Source organism: Pan troglodytes, chromosome X (genome assembly GCF_028858775.2).
Source record: "Pan troglodytes isolate AG18354 chromosome X, NHGRI_mPanTro3-v2.0_pri, whole genome shotgun sequence".
NCBI classification, from domain to species: Eukaryota; Metazoa; Chordata; class Mammalia; order Primates; family Hominidae; genus Pan; species Pan troglodytes.
This window is the reverse complement of record NC_072421.2, coordinates 134021869-134032138: the sequence shown is the minus strand read 5'-3', so window position 1 is coordinate 134032138 and position 10270 is coordinate 134021869. Positions and strand designations below refer to the sequence as shown.

The 10270-nt window shown below is 41.2% G+C and overlaps 1 non-coding gene across 1 annotated transcript; it reads right to left on the bottom strand.

The window, feature by feature from the left end:
• Positions 1 to 9942: 9942 nt before the first annotated feature.
• Positions 9943 to 10048, bottom strand: LOC112207174 (U6 spliceosomal RNA). The gene has a single exon (XR_002941634.1). It is a non-coding gene; the product is annotated as a U6 spliceosomal RNA (small nuclear RNA).
• Positions 10049 to 10270: the final 222 nt, after the last annotated feature.

Genomic DNA, 10270 nt, shown 5'->3' with positions numbered 1-10270 from the left:
AAATTTATAACACTGAATGCTTACATTGGAAAAGGGCAAAAGTCTCAAATCAATAATTTAGGCTCACATCTTAAGAGCCTAGAAAAAGAAGAGAAAGTCAATACCATTGTTTTCAGTGGCATAGAAAACAGAGAATCATTAGAAAAACTGATGAAACAAAAAGCTGGTTCAGGTCAGGCGCAGTGGTTCATGTCCGTAATCCCAGCCCTTTGGGAGGCCAAGGCGGGCGGATCAACTGAGGTTGGGAGTTGCGACCAGCCTGACCAACATGTAGAAACCCTGCCTCTACTAAAAATACAAAATTAGCTGGGTGTGGTGGTGCATGCCTGTAATCCCAGCTATTCGGGAGGCTGAGGCAGGAGAATCGCTTGAACCCAGGAGGTGGAGGTTGTGGTGAGCCGAGATTGTGCCACAGCACTCCAGCCTGGGCAACAAGAGCGAAACTCCGTCTCAAAAAAAAAAAAAGCTGGTTCTTTGAAATAACTTGATAAAGTTGATAAACCTCTAGCAAATTTGACAAAGGTAAAACGAAAGAAGATAAAAATCACCAATATCAGACCAGGCACAGTGGCATACATCTGTAGTCCCAGGTACTCAGGAGGCTGAGGCAGGAGAATTGCTTCAGCCCAGGAGTTTGAGGCTGTAGTACACTATGATTGTGACTGTGAATAGCCACTTGCACTCTAGCCTGGGCAACATAGTGAGATCCTGTCCCTAAAAAAATACAAAAAAAAAAAAAACCCCAAAAAACCCAAAATCACCAATATGAGGAATAAAACAAAGATATCACAGCAACCTCTGCAGCCATTAAAAGGATAATAAGAAATACTACAAACAACTTTATGGTCATAAATTTGCATGCAGAAACTTGTCTTTATTTGTAATAGCCAAAAACTGGAAAAATACCCAAATGTCCTTCAATAGGAATAAACTTCAATAAAGAAATTGTTCTATGTCCATACCGTGAAATGCCACTCAATAATACAAACAATACAATATGCAACAACTTGGATGAATCTCGAGGCAATTATGCTGAGGGGAAAAAAAAGGCAATCTCAAAAGTTTATGTAGTCTATGAGTTCATTTATATAATATTCTCAGAATGGCAAAACTATTATGATAGAGAACAGATTAATGGTTACCAGGGATAAGAGAGAGGGGCCGAATGTGGCCGTAAAAGGATAATAACAGAGTTTTGTGGCAATGGTACAGTTAAGTATCTTTTATTTTATTTTATTTATTTATTTTAATTTTTTTAGAGACAGGGTCTCGCTGTGTCTCACAGGCTGGAGTGCAATGGTGCTATCATAACTCACTGCAGCCTCAAACTCCTGGGCTCAAGCCATCCTCCTGCCTCAGTTTTCCAAGGTTCTGTGAGTACAGGCACAAACCACCCCCCCTGTAATTACAATCGTCCTGCTTCAGCCTTCCAAGGTGCTGGGATTACAGGTGTGAGCTTGGCTCTTTTTTTGTTTTATTTTTCTTTTTTCTTTTTTTCTTTTTGAGATGGAGTTTTGCTCTTGTCACCCCGGCTGGAGTACAATGGTGCGATCTTGGCTCACTGCAACCTCTGCCTCCTGAGTTCAAGCAACTCTCCTGCCTCGGCCTCCCGAGTAGCTGGGACTACAGGCGTGTACCACCATGCCCGGATAATTTTTTTTTTGTATGTTTAGTAGAGACGGGGTTTCACCACGTTGGCCATGATGGTCTCAAACTCCTGACCTCAGGTGATCCGCTCGCCTCAGCCTCCCAAAGTGCTGGGATTACAGGCGTGAGCCACTGTGCCCGGCCTTTTCTTTTTCTTTCTTTCTTTGTTTCTTTCTTTCTTTGTTTCTTTCTTTCTTTGTTTCTTTCTTTCTTTGTTTCTTTCTTTCTTCCTTCCTTCCTTCCTTCCTTTCTTCCTTCCTTCCTTCCTTCCTTTCTTCCTTCCTTCCTTCCTTCCTTTCTTTCTCTCTCTCTCTCTTTCTTTTTCTTTCTTTATTTTTCTTTATTTTTTTCTTTGGAGACGGACTCTTGCTCTGTCACCCAGGCTGGAGTGCGGTGGCGCAATCTCGGCTCACTGCAAGCTCCACTTCCCAGGTGCAAGCGATTCTCCTGCCTCAGCCTCCCAAGTAGCTGGGATTACAGGCATGCACCACCACACCTGGCTAATTTTTGTATTTTTTAGTAGAGACAGGGTTTCACCATGTTGGCCAGGCTGGTCTTGAACTCCTGACCTCAGGTAATCCACCCGCCTTGGCCTCCCAAAGTGCTGGGATTCCAAGCATGAGCCACTGCGCCAGGCCTCTTTTTTGTATTTTTTTTTTTTTTTTTTTAGAGACGAGGTCTCACTATTTTGCCCAGGCTGCAGTTGAGTATCTTGATTGTGGTTGTGATTACACAAATCTTCACATGTGATAAAATTGCATACAGCTACACATACATGCTTGCAAGTATAATTGGCAGAATTCGAACAAGTCTTATTTTCTCATCTGTAAAGAGATGTCATATCACACCCACCCCAGAGGGTTGCTGAGATAAGCCATTGAGATAAACAATGCTTAGCACAATATCTACTGACATATAGCAAAGGCTTAAGACAAGAGGTAGTAGTAGCAGCAGTAATTATTATTATTATTATTGCTATTTTACCACCTACCTCTAGTGGTAGCCAGTGCCTAGAACCCATGGTTTCAGATTTCACTCCTTATCATAAATCCAAGTGAGGTTGGCCTTTCTATCTGCACCTTCTCAAAAGCTTTTGAGAAAATCTTCAGGTTTCAAGTATATCTTTACTTATTTGGGGTCTACACTGTGGTTTTGACTGAGTTTCCCTCTGATATTTTGGTTCAGCCAAGGTCGAGTTCAAAGTGAAATTTAAAGGAGAAGGGCTCTTTTATGCAATTCCAACTGGAGAAGGTTTACAAAATGGAAACTGCTGAGTTTTGCGCAACTCTTTGGTCAGTTTGCTTTCTTAGGCCAGACAAGTATGTCTACAATGGTGGAGTTATAAACCCAAAGGAGAGAAATGGGTGTGAGAAAAGAAGACGCACCTTCCTGTATCCAGTAGCTACCCTGTGTGAGAAGCAAAAGATAGTTGTAAGAAAGCTATAAATATGATTCTGTCCAGCAGTTCAGTGTCTGCTGGATGTACCAAGTCATCACCTTCAGGCAGTTTCTATTAGTCAGAGGCATGTTTGCCTGACTGTAGGTGGGTGGAGGGTCAAGGCAAATGCCTCCTCTCCAGCTTCTCAGATGGGAAGTAACTGTGGAAACACAGTAGACCTGTGAAAAGCACAGGGAATGCGATATGTAAAGACTGAAACACAAGTCAACAGTGGTATTAATTCTGCAGCAGTATAAAAATAAAGAATTGTTTACAAAGATGAATTAAAACTTAATAATGTCATGTTTAAATAATCAGCATTCCCACAACATTTTAGTCATCATACCCCTGACTAAGTTGTACATTTAATGGTGAAAATTCCTTTCTGGGGTGCATTCTGGATGTAGTGCTGTAAATGCACACATTTTAAATCTTATGCTAAACAGCAATTTTGTCAGGAATAAACAAGAAATAAACTCCTGGGTGAGTGAAAGGTCTGGGAACATCTGTTCAGGGAAAATAATTGAGCATATTGGTTGAAGGAGCCTGCGAGTATAAAATAGATTGGGAGGCTTTTTTTTCTACATTGTTTCTGAGTTTTAATTTATCAAATTTCATGCTGATTTTGTAACATATTGCCTGATAAGGGAATTAGAAAGAAAAGCAAGGGTACCAGATAATGCTTCCTTCATCCCAGCTAAAGGTATGCTCCTGAGTTTTCTCAAATATCACTTCTCCAGTGAAGCCTCCTCTGGCCTTTCATCCAGCCCTATTAGGTTGGAGCTCCATGGGATCTCACGACCCCTCACTCCTTTCCCTCAGAGTGCACATTGTGTTTATAATTAAATAACAAATAGGCTGGGCGTAGTGGCTCATGCCTGTAATCCCAGAACTTTGGGAGACTGAGGTGGGCGGATCATTTGAAGTCAGGAGTTTGAGACGAGCCTGGCCAACATGGTGAAACCCCATCTCTACTAAAAAACAAAACAAAACAGAAACAAAAATTAGTGTGGTGTGGTGACACATGCCTGTAATTCCAGCTACTCAGGAGGCTGAGGCAAGAGGATTGCTTGAACCCCAGTGGCGGAGGTTGCAATGACCCAAGATTGCGCTACTGCACTTCAGACTGGGTAACAGAGCAAGACCCTGTCTCAGAAACAACAACAACAACAACACCCAAACTGTGTAATTGTTAGTTTAGTGCTTTTTTTCCTCCTAGATGGTACGCTCTGTGAGGACAGGGACTGTGTCCATCTTAGTCACTGCTTACCAGGGACTCCTAGCTCAGAACCCGGCACATAGTGAGTGTCAGTTAATATTTCTGAATTAATTTCATTTTCCCACCCATCCTTTATCTGAACTAGCTGAATGGGTTTCTATTTCTTGCAAACAAGAAAGTTAAGAAGAATTTGCCGGATGCAGTGGCTCATGCCTGTTATCCCAGCGCTTTGGGAGCCTGAGGTGGGAGGATTTCTTGAGCCTAGGAGTTTGAGACCAGCTTGGGCAACATGGAGAGAACTCTGTCTCTACAAAAAATGACAAAATTAGCCAGGCATGGTGGTGTGTGTCCGTGGTCTCAGCTACTCAGGAGGCTGAGGTGGGAGGATTGCTTAAGCCCTGGAGGTCAAGGCTGCAGTGTGCTGTGATTCACCACTGCACTCCAACCTGGGCGACAGAGCAAGACCCTGTCCAAATAAATAAATAAATAAATAAATAAATAAATAAATTTATTTTTGTAACAAAAAGAAGGATGTAAAGGATTAAAGAAAACTCAGAGTCTCTGGGAAAGCTTAGCACAGGTTTCTTTTCAAGAGTTTATTTGCCAAGGCATTCATCCTGTTTGTAACACTAAGGGCCTACGTTTCAGACTCTGAGTGCTTGCACAACTAGATCTGCTCCCTCTTCTCAGCCTCAGGGTAAAATGTTACACTACTTCTTTCCTCACCTCCATTCTAGTTTCATTTTTAGGTTGCTAATCTGACCTTTAGTTTTTTTGTTTTTTTTTTTAATGAGGCACTAAATGCAAAGAGAAAGTAGGTATTTTCCCCAGATGTTATTTTACCAAAGTGAGACAACATCATTTCTTAGATTTTCTGTAGTTAGGGACTTGAGAGCAGTTCAAAGTCCCCATTCCTCATACACATACCAGAATATAATCTATCCTTATCTCACAGCCAATTTTTCTTGGAAAAGTTAATTTGTGGTGTTGAAAAGGGAATATTGTTTATGCTTTGTCCATGAAACTGAAGGGCTTAGCAAACACCAGACTTCTGAATATAGGATTTAATAATTATCTCCCCAAATGAGGTCTTTGTTCCCATTTAGTTCAGAATTTAACAAATGCACTCAATTCCCTTCTCCCCCAACACCCGTAGTATTCAGGCAGAACTTCAAAGCCCTCAGCCAGGGCTATTATAAAGCAAAGCCCCGTGATAGGTGGGAGGCTGCACTAGAAACTAAGATCCCCACTCACAAGGCAATATTTCAAGGATTGCACAATCTCAAGAGTGAAGCATTTCCTGAGAATACATTTTTAAAACATTGATTACTCTTCTATGCTGATTGTATTGGCAATATATTTTAATATATAAGAAGACATTACTTTTCTACCTCCATTCCAGGAATGGTAGCTACTCCTAGTTCTCTTTTGATCTCCGTGGTAAGATGCCACATCACCTCCTCCAGGAAGCCTTACTCTACCCCCACCAGCCCTGTGCCCTCCTCTGTGCCCCCTACAGCAGTCCCAGTAGACCCCACAGAGCACTTGACCCTTCACTCCCTTTCTCCTGTTTCCTTTTAACTGAGAGCCCCTGAGAGCAAAACCCACATCTTTTTCATTCGATCAATTCTGCCCTATCTTGCCTCTGGGCCTTCACTCCTAATTATCTTTCAGAGCTTTGCTTCAAGCACCTGCCTCCTGTGTGAAGCCTTTCACAACACTTTCCCATGTTCTCCTACCATGGGCTATAATCCCACAGCCATGGGGCCCACTGGATTTACTGTAATCTATTTGCTAGAATGTCTCCAGGTGTGCTAATAAATGTTTAATAACTGATTTTATGAAAGGAAAAAAGAAAACATTCCAAGTTTATAGTGATTGCCAATTTCCACTGTGTAAATATTCCCACCATGACCAATTTCAAGCTACCGACGTGAGGTTACACATTGATTTGGGTAGAAATGCCCAGTAGTACAGCATTATACAGCATTTCCATCAGACTGCTACAATAGCTATAGATCACCTCAAGAGCATATATAATAAGCAATGGCAGTAAAATAATTAGGAAGTGATACATTTTGAGTGTTTCTTACCTTTGTTTGAAATGTATTTTAATTGCAGGCTTATAGAATTTTATTTTTAATAAGTGTGTGTTTAACGACTGACTGGCAAAAATTTCTAAACATCTATCAACTCTCATGAGTCAGTAGCAATGGGCTCCAGCGCATCACTGTTTGTATCTCTGACTAGACTGTGAACTTGAGAACTGGGACTGGGGCTGTGCTGCTCATGGCACCTCCAACACCTAACACAGAGGAGGCACTGTGTAATGTTCATTGGCGGCAGCCAGGCATATCCATCCTTTTGTCCTCACTTTAAAAGGAGTTAAGAGAAAGTTCAGTGTGCTGTTTAACCACAAAGGCCACTTGGCAAATGCTCTAGAGGAAGCCATACCAACCTCAGCTAAGAACGAGGTCAGATCTCCGTCATATATAGTACTTTATTGCCAACTTCCTACATGTTAAGCTAGTGTGCCACTCCCTACTGAGAAACAAACAAGGCTCTGCTAAGTGTTTTATCCTTTCCTTGAGGGGTTAGCACCAGCTTACTTCCTAAAGAAGCAAGCCAAGATAGCACAGGTCTGATATTAATGCCAAATTCACACAAAATCCCATGTGGCAAAAGAGAATTCTTGCCTTTCTAAGCCTCAGACACTGACCCAATTATTTTAAGATCCATTGGCATTCACTGAATTCCAGCACAACAGGAGAATTTAACATTTCTCTGCGGTTTCTTAAAATGGTTTTGACTACCCTAGAGCACCAGGCCAGCCACCAGCAGGATAGAATGACAGGAATAGTCACAGTGTGTTAGAGGTCAAATCCCTAAGCCTACCTCTTAACTACTGGTGGAACTCTCTAGAAATGAACTTTTCATAATCATAGCAATGGTTAATATGCCACGAGTGCTATCTACCTCTGTGCCAAGCACCGTGTTAGACCATCCTCATAGACTAATTAATGAGGCCTCACATAAAGTCCTCAAGCAGTGGCACCCTCATTTAAATTGTCAGTTTGCTGGGGCTGTTGCCAATCCAGTAAGGCCAGACTGTAGCTGGGATAAAAAGGTTTCACTTCATTAAGCACCAAAATAATGCCATGGCTCTCTAAGAAATCATACTTGTGGGGAAAAGTCTCCTCTCAGTGACCATTTTTCCTTTTTCCCAATATGATGCCATACAAACTGGCAGGAGATGTGGCTTCCTCAATGAGCATGATGAAGTCACCTTGAATTGCTCCATTGAGAAGCATGGCAAAAAGTGATTCCATGGGCTCAGCTTTGCCCTTGTCTGACATCCGTTCAGAGAGTTAAAATTCGTTGGCTTTTCAGGGCAGTGGGTGACATTACCCACGGTCCTCTACAGATCTTCAATAAGTTGACATTTCAAATCATTTGAATAAATCAAAGTGACAGAGGCACCTTAAGTTGCTGAGTTGGGGAGATGATTATAGAGAGCGAAAGACACATTTTCATTTTATTGCTGATGAGCAAAATAAGTAAAATTTGAAAAGGAAGTGGGATGCCTTGTGGGAGGAACCTTCTCAGGAAGAGGACTGCAAGTGGTACCTCTGTCTTGCCAGTGATAAACTGGTGCAGAAACGTTTCCAAACTATTCATCATGTGCACCCTAAAAACCCGATATGTAGAATCTGCACTATCCCTGAAAACAAGAGAGTCCCTGATTTGGTAAATCTTAACCCTGGAATACAAGCTTTCAGTATCACTTGGAGAAGTGAATCCAGTTTCCCTTAAGTGAAACTTGAGCCTTGGTCCCTCATAGCTATTGACCCTTATCTTCTGCAAAAGACCACTGGTGAAAACACAAGCTTAGTTGCTCTCTATTTGTGTACAGAAATAGCCTAACTCTGCTTTCAAGCTGCTTTGTTCAAAATGTGCTAAGGATTTGTTGAGTGAATAAAAAAAGCAAGCAAGCAAGCAAGCAAACAAACAAAACTTTATTTTTTTTTTCTTATTTCTCTAGAAAACCGGTAAACAAACAAACAAAACTTTAAATCAGACTGCAATTTAGGTCAAAAGTTAGAAAATATATTTGCAGTGCCTAATTCAGGAAGGAAGATCTTTTTCATGCTAATCTACTGCTAATTATAAAATAGGTGATAGCAAGCATTGTGAAGAGCTAAAAAGGAGGGGGTGGGGGCGGTGCTACTTCATAATTTAGTCACCCTTGATTGGAAAGTGGGCGTTTTAAGATTTGACACCAAACCCCAGCGAGTCACTCTGTAGCATGAGTTTCTCTCACTTCGGACTTTCGGTTTGGACACAGAAAGAACAGGGCAAAAAGTAAAGCCAGAAGGGATGATTTTTAAATGGCAAACTGCAAATAAGGATAGGTTTCAGGCTCCGTTGCAAATAGAGGTGGAATAATGAGAATAAGCTCTGTAAGGCCTGAAGGGAAGGAAACACATGGAAGTGGTCAGCTCCGTGCCCAACAAAATGCCCTTGAAGAAGCCTTTATGATCCTGGGTATAAGAAGAAGGTGGGGGGAGCACTAAACCATTCTAAGACGAAGTTGTAACATTGACAATGTTGACTCCCTAGAACCAAGTCAGGGGAAGTATGTTTGGAGTCTAAGAAGCACAGTCATGTGTTGCATAATGATGAGGGTACATTCTGAAAAATGTGTCGTTAGGTGATTTTGTTGTGTGAACAGCACAGAGTGCACTTACACAAACATAGGTGGTATAGCCTACTACACACCCAGGCTATATGGTGTGGCCTATTGCTCCTAGGCTACGAACCTGAACAGCATGTTGCTATGTTGAATACTGTAGGCAATGGGAACACAATGGTAAGTATTTATGTATCGAACATATCTAAATATAGAAAAGGCACAGTAAAAATACAGTATAAAAGATTTAAAAAATTATACACCTGTATAAGGCGCTTACCACGAATGGAGCTTGCAATACTAGAAGTTGCTCTGGTTGAGTCAGTGAGTGGGTGGTGAGTAAATGTGAAGGTCTAGGACATCACTCCATGCTACTGTAGACTTTACAAACACTGTACACTTAGGCTACACTACATTTATAAAAAATATTTTTTCTTGGCTGGACATGGTGGCTCACTTCTGTAATCCCAACACTTTGGGAGGCTGAGGTGGATGGATCGCTTAAGTTCAGGAGTTTCAAACCAGCTTGGGCAACATGGCAATACATCATCTCTATAAAAAATTTAAAAATTAGCTGTGTGTGGAGGCACACACCTATAGTCCCAGCAACTTGAGAGGCTGAGGTGGGAGGACCACTTGAGACCAGGAGTTCAAGGCTGCAGTGAGCCATGATTGCATCATTGCACTCCAGTTTGGGTGACAGAGCAAGACTCCGTCTCAAAAAATACATAATTTTTTTCTTTCTTCGATAACTAATTAACCTTAGCTTACTATAATTTTTTCACTTTATAAACCTTAAATTTTTTTACCTGTTTTACTGTTTTGTAATAACACTTAAACACACATTGTACAGCTGTACAAAAATATTTTCATCATGTATATCCTTATTCTCTAAGCTTATCTACTTTAAAACTTTTACTTTTTATTATTTTTACTTATTTTTAGTTTTTTTTAATGGAACGCATCACAATTTGTGTGTCATTCTTGCACAGGAGCCATGTTACTATTCTCTGTATCATTCCAGTTTTAGTACATGGGCTGCCAAAGCAAGCGCAGTTTTGAGACTTTTTTGTTAGACTCTAAGACCAAACACACACATTAGCCTAGGCCTACACAGGGTCAGGATCATCAGTATCATGGTCTTCCATCTCCACATCTTGTTCCCCTCTGGAAGGTCTTTAGGGACAGTAACATTCACGAAGCTGTCATCTCCTACGCTAACAATTTTTTCTTCTGGAATACTTCCTGAAGGACCTGCCTGAGCTTGTTTTACACT